The sequence below is a fragment of the Cervus elaphus genome, chromosome 11 (assembly GCF_910594005.1).
Source record: "Cervus elaphus chromosome 11, mCerEla1.1, whole genome shotgun sequence".
Taxonomy (NCBI): domain Eukaryota; kingdom Metazoa; phylum Chordata; class Mammalia; order Artiodactyla; family Cervidae; genus Cervus; species Cervus elaphus.
Window position 1 is genome coordinate 101,787,788 of NC_057825.1, and position 14,015 is coordinate 101,801,802.

Sequence of the window (14,015 nt, forward strand, 5' to 3'; positions counted from 1 at the left end):
AATAAAATTTAGCAGTATTTAAGAAGAATAGAGGAGAATTTCCTCAACTTGACAAGCAACATCTACCAAAAGCTATATGTAGCTAGCACCACACTTGATGAAAGAGTGCTTTCCACCTAAGACCAAGAACAAGATAAGAATGTCTACTCTTGCTACTATAGCAACATAGTACTGGAAGTTTCCCTGGAGAAGGAAATGGCAACCCACTTCAGTATTCTTGCCTGGAGAATCCCATGGACAGAGAAGCCTGGTGGGCTACAGTCCATGGGGTCACAAAGAGTCAGACACGACTAGATGACTAACACTTCCGCAGCAAATTACCACACATTTAACAACTTAAAACAACACCCATTCATTCTCTTATAGTTCTATAGGTTGGAAGTCCGGTAGGCTTGGCTGGTTTCTCTGCTCTAGGTCTTCCTTAGCAGGACAACTGTGTTCCTTTGCAGAGCCTCTGGTGGTTATAATCTCCCAGACTCACTCTGGCTGTGGGCAGAGTTCAGTTTCATGCATTTCTAGGACTAATGTTGCCATTTCTTTGCTGGGGTCATCCTTAGCTTCTAGACATCTCCTGCATTCTTTGGCTAGTGATCCCCCTGCTCCATCTTCAAAGTCAGCAATGGTGGGTTGAATCTTTCTGACACTTCATATCGTTCTGACCTCTTGCCCTTCTCTCCTCCCAGCTCCCGGCTACCAACTTTCCTGTTTTTCTTCTTCTTTTTTTCCCTCTCCTTCTCTTCCTCCTTCTTCTTCCTTTATTCCCTCTTTCTCTTCTTTCTTTCTCTCTCCCGACCCATTTGCTTCCTCCTTTACCTTTAAGGGCTCATGTACTTAACACTGGAGGAGGGCATGGCAATCCACTCCAGTATTCTTGCCTGGAGAATCCCATGGACAGATGAGCCTGGTGGGCTACAGTGCATGGGTTTACAAAGAGTTCAGTTCACTTCAGTCGCTCAGTCATGTCTGACTCTTTCTGACCCCATGAACTGCAGCACGCCAGGCCTCCCTGTCCATCACCAACTCCTGAAGTCCACCTAAACCCATGTCCATTGAGTCCATGATGCCATCCAACCATCTCATCTTCTGTCATCCCCTTCTCCTCCTGCCCTAAATCTTTCCCTGCATCAGGGTCTTTTCCAATGAGTCAGCTCTTTGCATCAGGTGGCCAGAGTATTGGAGTTTCAGCTTCAACATCAGTCCTTACAATGAACACCCAGAACTGATTTCCTTTAGGATGGACTGGTTGGATCACCTTGCAGTCCAAGGGGCTCTCCAGAGGCTTCTGCAACACCACAGTCCAAAAGCATCAATTCTTCAATGCTCACCTTTCATTATAGTCCAACTCTCACATCCATACATGATTATGGGAAAAACCATAACCTTGACTAGACAGACCTTTGTTGACAAAGTAATGTCCTGCTTTTTATATGCTGTCTAGGTTGGTCATAACTTTCCTTTCAAGGAGTAAGCGTCTTTTCATTTCATGGCTGCAGTCACCATCTGCAGTGATTTTGGAGCCCCCCAAAATGAAGTCTGACACTGTTTCCACTGTCTCCCCATCTATTTCCCATGAGGTGATGGGACCAGATGCCATGATCTTAGTTTTCTGAATGTTAAGCTTTAAGCCAACTTTTATACTCTCCTCTTTCACTTTCATCAAGAGGCTTTTTAGTTCCTCTTCACTTTCTCCCATAAGGGTGGTGTCATCTGCATATCTGAGGTTATTGATATTTCTCCCGGCAATCTTGATTCCAGCTTGTGCTTCTTCCAGCCCAGCGTTTTTCATGATGTACTCTGCATATAAGTTAAATAAGCAGAGTGACAATATACGGCCTTGATGTACTCCTTTTCCTATTTGGAACTAGTCTGTTGTTCCATGTCCAGTTCTAACTGTTGCTTCCTGACCTGCATACAGGTTTCTCAAGAGGCAGGTCAGATGGTCTGGTATTCCCATCTCCTTCAGAATTTTCCACAGTTTATTGTGATCCACACAGTCAAAGGCTGTGGCATAGTCAATAAAGCAGAAATAGATGTTTTTCTGGAACTCTCTTGCTTTTTTGATGATCCAGTGGGTGTTGGCAATTTGATCTCTGGTTCCTCTGCCTTTTCTAAAACCAGCTTGAACATCTGAAAGTTCATGGTTCATGTATTGCTGAAGCCTGGCTTGGAGAATTTTGAGCATTACTTTACTAGTGTGGGAGATGAGTGCAATTGTGGGGTAGTTTAAGCATTCTTTGGGATTGCCTTTCTTTGGGATTGGAATGAAAACTGACCTTTTCCAGGCCTGTGGCCACTGCTGAGTTTTCCAAATTTGCTGACATATTGAGTGCAGCACTTTCACAGCATCATCTTTCAGGATTTGAAATAGCTTATCTGGAATTCCATCATCTCTGCTAGCTTTGTTCATAGTGATGCTTCCTAAGGCCCCCTTGACTTCACATTCCAGGATGTCTGGCTCTAGGTGAGTGATCACACCTTTGTGATTATCTGGGTCATGAAGATCTTTTTTGCATAGTTCTGTGTATTCTTGCCACCTCTTCTTAATATCTTCTGCTTCTGTTAGGTCCATACCATTTCTGCCCATTATTGAGCCCATCACAACTAAAGCAACTTAGCATCCATGCAAGCACATACTTACATTGAGCCAGATAACTAATGATAATTTCCCTGTTTGAAAATCACTCACTTAGTAATCTTAATTGCATCTGAAACCCCCCTTCACAGCAGTATCTAATGTTTGACTGAATAGTCAGGGAACAGGAATCTTGGTGGGGAAATCTTTGAGATTATGCCTATATGGCATACCATATATGCCAGCAAATATGGAAAACTCAGCAGTGGCCATGGAACTGGGAAAGGTCAGTTTTCATTCCAATCCCAAAGAAAGGCCATGCCAAAGAATGCTCAAACTACCACACAATTGCATTCCTCTCCCACACTAGTAAAGTAATGCTCAAAATTCTCCAAGCCAGGCTTCAGCAATACATGAACCATGAACTTTCAGATGTTCAAGCTGGTTTTAGAAAAGGCAGAGGAACCAGAGATCAAATTGCCAACATCCACTGGATCATCAAAAAAGCAAGAGAGTTCCAGAAAAACATCTATTTCTGCTTTATTGACTATGCCACAGCCTTTGACTGTGTGGATCACAATAAACTGTGGAAAATTCTGAAGGAGATGGGAATACCAGACCACCTGACCTGCCTCTTGAGAAACCTGTATGCAGGTCAGGAAGCAACAGTTAGAACTGGACATGGAACAACAGACTGGTTCCAAATAGGAAAAGGAGTACATCAAGGCCATATATTGTCACTCTGCTTATTTAACTTATATGCAGAGTACATCATGAGAAACGCTGGGCTGGAAGAAGCACAAGCTGGAATCAAGATTGCCGGGAGAAATATCAATAACCTCAGATACTGCAGATGACACCACCCTTATGGCAGAAAGTGAAGAAGAACTGAAGAGCCTCTTGATGAAAGTGAAAGAGGAGAGTGAAAAAGTTGGCTTAAAACTCAGTATTCAGAAAACTAAGATCATGGCATCCGGTCCCATCACTTCATGGCAAATGGATGGGGAAACAGTGGAAACAGTGGCTGACTTTATTTTTCTGGGCCCCAAAATCACTGCAGATGATGATTGCAGCCATGAAATGAAAAGACGCTTACTCCTTGGAAGGAAAGTTATAACCAACCTAGACAGCATATAAAAAGCAGGACATTACTTTGTCAACAAAGGTCCGTCTAGTCAAGGTTATGGTTTTTCCCATAATCATGTATGGATGTGAGAGTTGGACTATAATGAAAGGTGAGCATTGAAGAATTGATGCTTTTGGACTGTGGTGTTGGAGAAGCCTCTGGAGAGCCCCTTGGACTGCAAGGAGATCCAACCAGTCCATCCTAAAGGAAATCAGTTCTGGGTGTTCATTGTAAGGACTGATGTTGAAGCTGAAACTCCAATACTCTGGCCACCTGATGCAAAGAGCTGACTCATTGGAAAAGACCCTGATGCAGGGAAAGATTTAGGGCAGGAGGAGAAGGGGATGACAGAAGATGAGATGGTTGGATGGCATCATGGACTCGATGGACATGGGTTTAGGTGGACTTCAGGAGTTGGTGATGGACAGGGAGGCCTGGCTGCTGTGGTTCATGGGGTCTCAAACAGTCAGACACGACTGAGCAACTGAACTGACTGACTGATCTGATGCCTACCAGAGACTTGGAGAACTTACTTGAGAAATCCTGTATCTGACCAAGGACTTATATCTAGAAAACAGGTAAAGTCACTAAAGAGGATACACAAATGGCAAGTAAACACATAAAAAGATGGTCAATAACACTAGCCATTAGAGAAGCGCAAATTAAGACCACAATGAGATATCATTACATACCTATTGGAGTAGCTAAAATGAAAATAATGACAATACCAAATGCTGGTGAGGATTCAGAGGAACTGGATCTGTCATCCGTTGTTGGTGGTAATGTAAAATATTACAGTCACTGCAGTCCTGAGTATCTATCTCAGATAAGTAAAAACTTATGTCCACACAGAACCTTTTATACAAATTTTTATTGTTGCCTTATTTCTTTTATAATATCCCTAAGCTGGAAACAATCAAAATGTCCTTTAGTGAATGGATGAATATTCAAACATACTGATAGAACCATACTGTGAATGTACTAGCAAGCATTCTCCAGAGTTAGATAGATAGATTTTAAGAAACTGGCTTGTATAATTGTGGAGACTGTCAATCTAAAACCTTCAGAATATATTAGCAAGCTGGAGACCCAGGGAAGAGTTGATATGGTAGGTCAAATCTGAAGTCAGTCTGCTGAAAGTTTCCCTCTTCCTTGAGAGAAGTCAGGTTTTTTCCCTATTGAGTCCATCAATTACTTATTTACAAATTCTACTGATTTAAATGTTAATCTCCTCTTAAAAGATATCTCTGCAGGAACAAAATAGAATAATGTTTGACCAAATACCTGGGAACCATGATCTAACCAAGTTAACACATGAAATTAACATTACAGTGGAGTACTACTTGGCGATAAAAAAGGAACAGATGGTTGATACAGCTTGCACGGATCTCAGGGGAATTCTGCTGAATGAAAATAAAATACAGTCTCAAAAGGCCACATACTATATGATTCAATTTACATAACATCTTCAAAATAACCACAATACAGACATGGAGAACAAATTAGTGGTGGGGGGGAGAGAAGGGCTGACCGTCAGGGGAAACAGGAGGGAATCTTTTCAGTGATGGGGCAGTCCTGCACCCTGACGGCAGCAGTGCTTTCAGGCATCTACACCTGTAACAACCTGGCAGAAAACTATACACACACAGGGTACTGAGGCCAGTTTCCTGGTTTTGATTCTGGACCATAATTATGTAAGTTTTAACTGGTGGGCTAAGTAATGGAGGGTACACAGGGCTTCTCTGCACCATCTATGCAACGTCCTGTGAATCTATAATGATTTCAGAATAAAAAAAATGTTTAAAAAAGAAAGAACCAGAGGATTTATAGCAGAGTTAATATGCAGATTTTCAATAGCAAACAAGTATTCCTCTGAATTGACACACGCTTTTTAAATGTTTTTCCTGTTTTTGTTTTTTTTTTACAAGAATGTCCTAAACTTTTCCCTCAGAAGGAATTTAGACAAGTGCCGATGAATGAAGTGACGCCTGTTCATACCTATGGGAGGAAGCCAGAAAGGGAGCAAGGCTTAGGATGCCCTCTGCCTGAATACCAAGAAGTCACTGAGGTGACCAAACCCCAAGGCTCCTAAAGCCTGAACTACCCACTTCCTTCTCACCCTCCTCTTACGTGGTCTTAGGCTTGCAGCGGCTGCCATGATGGGCCAGTGGCACGCCCAGCGTGGTCCATCTGAATCAGAAATTGTTCTTTTCCATTTGTTCACGTTTTTAAGACAATTTCCTTTCTTTCCATTCCTATCTAAGCCAACAGCTATAAAAATAAGTCAACATCATGGTCTTCAAAGGCCACCCAATCTGTGTTCACAGATCCCATTCATATGACGATAGTAAGCCCCAGAGATGAACAAGCCTTCCCAAGCCAGTTATTTATAATTATTAATGGTGATAATTGAAAAATACATGTGCAATTTATTTTTGAAGCCACATAGATTCACTGAATCTGATCCTCTAGTTATGGGACTAGACTGCATTCACATTGCTTTTGAAATAGTCTTCAACAATCAAAATAAGGGAATTCTCTGGCAGTCCAGTGGTTAGTGTTGCTGGCCAAAATTTTGACCTTCTCTGCCCACTGAAGCTGAATTAAAAACATGGAGACAGAGTTTAGAAAATAGAAAGCTGGCTTTAATTCCCAGCAGGTGGAGGGGGGAACACAGCAGGCTCATGCTCAAGAACTGTGCCCTCCCTCCACGAGGAATCTAGAGGCTTATATAAGGCAAGGGCTTCCAGTCAGGAGGAACAAAGGTGATGGGATCTTGATTTCTTCCTGTTGCATTGTTTCAAAGACAGTCTTGAACTGGCATCAGGAACCCAGTAATCGAGTATGGCAGTTTGGTGCCTCTGCAGTCTTCTTTCTGATATGTAACTACATGGGGAAGGGTGTTGTAAGGGTAAACACCAGATATAAGATGTATTTGGTGTAGAGTCAAAGGAGAAAAATGTGAATTGTAGCTCTTGCAGAATTAGGAGGCAGAAAAGCAAATTTAGTTACAGACATTCAGAGTCAGGAACAGTTAGAGTGAAAAAAAAACTAGGAATATTCAGGCCTGTTCACTGTTCTCTTTATCTTCTTTGTTCTCAGGAAAGGGAAAGAGAAAAACTCATTCCTCTTCTTTCCTTTTCACTGCAACATTAGGACTTAGCGCTTTCACTGTTGTGGGCCCAGGTTCAATTCTTGGTCAGGGAACTAAGATCCTGCAAGCCTCATAGAGCAACCAAAAAAATAATAACTAAAAAATAAAGTCAAATCAAAAGAAGGACCATCCAGACAGGACCTTAGGAGAGTCTAAAGGACCTGCCAAACAAGAGGTTAGCAATCAACGGACCCCAGTCAAAGGGGTAGGCCAGGTCTGGGACGGCAGGACCAGACTGGCTCATGGGACACGCACACAGACAGGAGCTCTGTCCGTGGTGCCCCCGGCCCTTTCTCCTCCTCCCTCTTGCCCGGCAAGATCCTCATTCCCCTCCGGGTCGACCCTGTTGGCCAGGTTTTAACTGCCCCCCCCCCCCCCACCAGAAGAGACACCTTCTCCTGAGGCCTCCTTCCCACCTCCCCTCCCATGAGAATGAATAAGCAGGGTTTGGCTGGCCCCTCATCCTGCCTGTGGTTATTACAGCTGACTCACCAGACCATGCTGGGTACACAGTTTGGAATATTGAAGCAATTCATTTAACATGAGATCATATTTCCCTCTGTCATTACATATTCTTGGAAAACATGATTTTTAATGGCTGCAAACATTGCCAGGACCATCTGCTTACTTGATGTTGGCATTCAAACTGGCAGACAGAGCAAATTTATGGCTACCAAAGGGGAAAGTTCAGGGAGGGATAAATCTGGGATTAGCAGATACACACTACTATATATAAAATAGATAAACATCAAGGTCCTACTGTATAGCACAGGGAACCATATCCAATATCTTGCAATAAACAAGAAAAAATTTGAAAATGAATATACAGTATTTATATTACATATATATATAACTGAGTCACTTTGCCCTACACTAACTTACAATATTGTGATTCAACTATGACTTGTTGTTGCTCTCCAGTCACTAAGTCCTGTCTGAGTCTTTGTGACCCAAGGACTGCAGCACCCCAGGCTTCCCTGTCCTTCACTATCTCCTGGAATTTGCTCAAACCCATGTCCACTGAGTCGGTGATGCCATCCAACCATCTCATCCTCTGTCGCCCCCTTCTCCTCTTGCCCTCAGTCTTTCCCAGCATCAGGGTCTTTTCCAGTGAGTCAACTCTTCGCATCAGGTGGCCGAAAGTCGAAAGCATCAATTTGACTATTCTTCAAATCAACTATACTTCAATTAAAAAAATAGTGAGGCAGTTTCCTATCCATTTGAATAAATACTGTAATAATCAAATGATTATCCCAAACCTCTTTACCACTTAGAAACTTAATCTGGAAAGGGTGAGGGTCGATTTTAACCCTTCAGGGCAGTGGTCAGGTAGAGATCGTCTTCCCACGCATAGTCCGCCTTCAGATAGGTCTGAGAAAGAGGAAGGCCCAGCAGCCCCCTGGCGGGGCCCTCAGTACAGGTACAAGAAATCGGGTGGTAAGAGCAGCCGTGTTGATTGGGCGTGTGCAAGACTACAGCCCTGCACAGAGCGCTTTGACAGAAAGTGGTCACCACGCCTCCACGGCAGCATTTTTAGCCAAAAACGAATGAGGAGAGGACAGATGATGGCTACTCACTGTTGAGAACTGAGGCTGCAGGTGGCTCCGTGGTAAAGAATCCGCCTGCCCGTCCAGGAGACAGGGGTCAGACCCCTGACCCGGGAAGATCCCACAAGCCACAGAGCAACGTTGAGGCCGTGCTCTGGAGCCTGGGAGCCGCAGTCACAGAAGCTCTGGTGCCCTAGAGCCTGAGCGCCACAACTACAGAATAGCCCCCACTCACCCCAACTGGAGAAAAGTCTGCAAGCACAGAAGACCCAGCACAACCACAAAGAAATAAATGAATAAAATCTTTAAAAAGTAAAAGGATTCAGATGAGTGCATGGAGCCAGCAAGCAGCGTCCCCCGCGAGGGTCCCTGCGCCCCTGTCCTGCACAGGTGTTTCCCGGTCAAATGGAGGAGAAACCCACCCCTCTCCATTGCTGGCTGTTTCTGAGAACCTCCCCTCCAGCTTCCATTGTTCTCCACCTTGTATCTGCCGGTAAAACAGGACACTTGTGTTTCCAAACAGTGGTCACAAGAATACCTCCAATCTTGCCTGCTGTCCTGGCATTCTTCACCAAGAGGCAGGATCTAAGTCCTCTTGCCTTGATCCCAACCAGCCTGGAACTTGCTTACAGTCAAGAGTGTAGCAAAAGTGTCACACATGGTTTCCAAAGCTAGCTCATAAAATCTGAGGCCATTTCTACCTGGCAGCTGGAATCCCTGAGACTCATTAAGAAGCATGACCTCACTGAGGCCCCCATGCTGAGAAGATGCTCAGGCCATGTACAGGTATTCAGGCTGAAAGTCCCGGCTGACAGCAGCAGCTGCCATAAGCACAGGCAAGCCTTTGGATGATTCTAGGTCTCAGCCTCTCGGTATCCCAAGCTGAGTCCCCCGACATCGTGGAGACTGGCCAAGCGGGCCACTGCAGCTCATGAAGCGTCACAACAACAAGGACATGGAGGACAGACTCTCTGACGAGTGTTGTCACTTTGAAGAGTATTTGTGACTAGTCAGTGCTCAAGAAAACTTGAATTTCCCTGAAAGAAACTTGAAAATGCAGACAAAATAACCCAAAACTCACAAAGCTCTGTGGAAAGGCTGGATTAGGGAACTTGGTTGATCCCAGAGGCCCAACTGGAGACTCCCAGCATTACCACCCAAGTGAAGGTCAAAGGGAGAGTTGGGTCAGCTAAGTGCTGGCCCCTAAGTCCCCAGATGGCTATCAGGATAGACCGGTTCTCCTCCAGTTCTGCATGCCCTCCAGAAAGAAAACAGAATGGCCTTGGCTATTCCTTCTAATGGGTGAGACTCGGGTGGTGGGCACACGGGTCACGAGAGAGCATCATCGAGAACAACATGGTGGCCACTTTCCTGGCACACATGGCCCCAGGTCTGTGAGGCTCTCACCAGCCTCCCCAATCAGACGTGACTCGGCTCCTCTCTGGGTTCAGATCAGCACGTTGGATGGAGAAAAACAAAGGGTTCAACCCAATCCTCCAGGAAGTGGGGGAGAGGAAGTTCTTCTCCTCAAGGTGACCTTGAGAAGAGGGTAAGAAAATTCCCACCTAGACATCATATTGACATCCCAGGTGGCTTGGCGGTAAAGAATCCTCCTGCCAGTGCGGGAGAAGCAGGAGATGCAGCTTCAGTCCCTGGGCCAGGACGATCTCCTGGAGGAAGACATGGCAACCCACTCCAGTATTCTTGCCTGGAGAATTCCATAGACAGACGAGCCTGGTGGACTGCAGTCCATGGGGTCGCAAAGAGTCAAACATGACTGAGCATGCGTGCACACATCAGACATCACCTTAAAGGATCTGGGGTACAATTGGTCCACCATTCCCCACAAGGCATCTGTGTTAAAGCTGTTTTTACAGTGCACTCTGAGCTCACTGATGCTCACGAGAGAGACCCAGATAATGAAGAATGTGCCCCACGTGTCCACAGCTCAAGACCTGCTCAGAGGGGGAGCACTGGCTTGAGCTGGGAGAGTCTGAGCAGGGCCCACTGGTCCCCTTTCTCTCTGAGGCCGGGTCAGACCTGGCTCACCTCTCCCCCAGCCACACACTGCTTTGCACAAAGCGAGCACTCACCCTGGTGGAGCTCTGACTGGGGAGGGAGATGGAGGCACTGGACAGGGTAGGGGGCAGACAGAACACACCGCCCAGCCCCAGGAGGGAGAGGATTCACGCGACACACACAGCCAAGCTCAGTCAGACACACCTTGGTTTTCTTGGAAGCCAGTAAGACACAGGAGAAAGGGCCTCGGGGCTCCCCTGGAGGATCCCCTCCTTCTGCCCCATTTCTGAGCACCAAGCCTCCAGGCTTTGTGTTCAAGTCTGGTCTTAGATGAGAAGGTCAGCCTGGGCAGGTAAGTGCCAAATAAGTAGACTGGAGTCCCTGTGTTCCTAGAGGTGCTGCCAGATGGAAAAACAAACACAAGAATAGGATTTTTTTAAATATTGGCAGTTTCTGAGGACCACTTCCTCCCCCATTTCCCTAGGAACACCTCTGGGCTCTGGAGAACATGACAGCAGCTCCCGTTTGGACTTTTCATCCATGTGTCGCCAGCAGCAGCTACAGCCTCTGGATGCTGGTGCGGTTCCCCTTGAGCGTCCCCAGTGGCTCAGTGGTGAAGAATCCGCTTGCAGTGCAGGAGCCACCGGAGATGAGGCTGGACCCCTGTGTCGGGAAGCCCCCCTGGAGGAGCACGGCAACCCACTCCAGTATTCCTGCCTGGAGAATCTCATGGACAGAGGAACCTGGCGGGCTACAGTCCATGGGGTCACAAAGAGACAGGACAGAAGAACTTAGCACGCACACACGCAGTTCCCTTGTATAACAGGTGCTCCGTCAATGTTGGTCAAAGCAAAGAAAAACTTGGGAGGCACCCTTGTGTATTTTAAGACTCTTGTCCACCTCTGGGCCTGAGCCTTTGGGTTTCAGGGTTTTCATGGTCCCCACTGGTATGACAAACACTTCCTGAGTGACAGAAGGCTAGCAGACCACCTCTGCACTAGATGAGTGTGGTCTGTGGGGCAGATGCCTCACTCACCAGCCTCATCCACAACTTGGAAGTCTACGGGGTCCCCAACACCTGAGAAATCTCCAGTCTTTCCAAAGGCCTTTTGCACTGCAGCTTGTTCTGGCCTCCTTGCCTGGGGGATGAGCCTCTGCCCCTCCCCACACACCCCCAACACACAGTCCCCTCTCTTGACCACTGGCCTTGGAGGGACAGCTCTCCGAGCATGAGAATTTCAGAGACGGAAGGAATCTCTCATTTGCTGCAAAGGTAGCTTCCGGCTGGCGCTGGGCTTCATCCTGATGAAGTTTTACCCTCTGGTGAGGATGGGCTGAAGAGAGCTTTATCCACAAGCTGGCATCCCCTCTCCCCACTTCTGGCTCCAGCTCTGCCTCCCACAGGAAGTCCATCCCAGCCAGGGAGGGCGCCCAGGAACCCCAATCTGATGGTGTAAACCTTCTTGATTACACCACTCCGGGTCCCCTCAATAATTATATGTGGGAAGAGAAGGTAAAAGATGGCCCCGACAGTGACTGTGTGCACCGAGCATCCCACCCTGCACTGCCTCTTACCTCCCAAATAGTAAAGAATGAAGTCATCCAGCTGCTATGCATCAGGCAAATTCAAGGACTGTGGACACAGCAAGAAAGAGAGCAAAGGCGACTGGGAGCAGCTGCTTCTCCCGCTGCACCGCCATCTCCCTCGGAAATGACATTTATTTCTAACTATCCCGAGCCTCTGACTCACCGGCTGCCCTGATTCTTCCTGCCAGCTGCAAATTTTTGGAGCTCTTTGTCATCGACAGGAATGTCCATGATTGCTAGTGGTCCCCACAGCCTTGGGGCCTGGCTTGGTGGCAGAGTACAGGAAAGGGACACGCTGGACAGTCATGGTTTGGCAGACCAACCACCTCTGCTCTGAGCTGCAGATGAAAGCCCTAGTCTTGCAGAATCTCACCTCTAAGGGCCACAGATCAGCTATAAGGCAGGGACAAAAGGATGGGGCAAAAGGAGGACACTTGGGGCCACATTTAACTCTCGTTGTTTTTTTTAAGGCCCCTTATCTTTTTCTAGCAGATCCCAGACACCTCCAGTCCCGGAATCGAGGGTTCAAACTGGTGTGTCCCTTCCCCTTCACAAGTCTGTGAACAGAACAGACTTGATTGGAGCCCACTGTTCTCCTTTCTGAAGATCTGAGCTGGAAAGCCTCACATCCATTCTTTCAGGCTTGAGGGCCCCGGGGAAGCTGAAGGCAACTGCAATCTGGGAACAGGGGAGGTGGTGGAAGTAGGGGAGTCTCATGGTACCCCGGATGCAGAGCACATGCAAATGGACATCAGCAGATGTGGAGATGACACGATGTCTGGCCAGGTAGAAAGAAAACCCAGAGCAGCGTTTGGACAAATGTGCTACCTTGATTTCCATCCAAAAAGCAACAGAACTCAAGGTGAGAGCTGTCAGCTCATCCAGGTGGCAGGTAGAAAATCAAGGCCAAGGTCAGAGCACACACTCACTTCCAAAGTGGACACTCGCTCCAGAGGGGTCTGCAGGGACCCGACGAGTGAGCACTGGAAACTCCTCAGCCACCGGTTTACTCCAAACGCACCTTCTGCTTCACGGACATCACAGGATCTGCGGTCAAGGCGGCGGCGGTGCCCAGGGGCGCCCTGTCTGTCTAAAGGGTTTGCTGGCAGTGCCCAGTTCTCAAGTTACCTATCTGGTGTCAACCTGGGGCAGCCGTGGGACTGGGACATGAGCAAGATGGCAGTATTTCAAACAGACACCCAAACACCTGTTTTTCTTGTGAAGCAAAAACAAGTTAATAGTCACACCAAAACCATGAAGAAAACCACAAGTGACCCAAGGATTTCTGACTCACCCCCCAGTGTGAGTGCTTTGTGACATTCCACCCAAAGCCGTCAGCCACCTTCGGGGGCACAGAAGCGCCAGTCAGCAGTCCTCTTGTTTCCCTAACTGGGGGTGATTACCCGTGTGTGCCTGCTCCCACATGCCTCTTGCTTTCAGACTGAAAAAAAAGAAAGAAAGAAAGAATAAAAGAACAACAGCCAAAAGAAAAAAACCACTCAACTTTCCCTTAAGCTCAAGTGACTAAGACAAGCTGGCAGGGACCCTCCCTCAGACCATAATTGTGGGAAACCGCTTGCAAAACAGTGTTCTCTCTAAGATAAACTGTCTGTTCCCAGCAGCCAAGTGCCACACCTGATAGAACCAGTGAGAGGTTTCCTTTAAGAAAACTTCGAGAAAACCTTGAGAAAGCTCACTCTCCTACACGCCAGGAATAGCTGTGAAGACTGACTTTTACAGCCTGAGAAACACTTTTTTTTTTTTTTAATCTTTAAAAAAGAAAATATTCAGCACAACATTCACCCAATTCCGGAAACTTGTGTTAGCAAGCTCGAACCCAGTCTGGGGCCCTGTGACCTCCCAGGAGCAGAGGGTCTGGCACATGCCAGACGCAAGTCAAGGCCCTTTTCTGGCCAGCCGGGCCTGCAGGAGCCCCGAGTCCAGCGTCCACCAGAGCCCCGGGGCGGCCAGGCCCCAGAGCCTTCCTGGGCTTGACACGCACCTGCAGGG

The 14,015-nt window shown here is 47.0% G+C and overlaps 1 long non-coding RNA gene across 1 annotated transcript; it reads right to left on the reverse strand.

Moving 5' to 3' along the window:
* Positions 1 to 10,076: 10,076 nt before the first annotated feature.
* Positions 10,077 to 12,141, reverse strand: LOC122704060. Its single transcript, XR_006343700.1, has 3 exons — positions 11,994 to 12,141; positions 10,909 to 11,720; positions 10,077 to 10,816 (listed from the first exon to the last, which is right to left on the reverse strand). It is a non-coding gene; the product is annotated as an uncharacterized LOC122704060 (long non-coding RNA).
* Between the last annotated feature and the right edge of the window lie 1,874 nt (positions 12,142 to 14,015).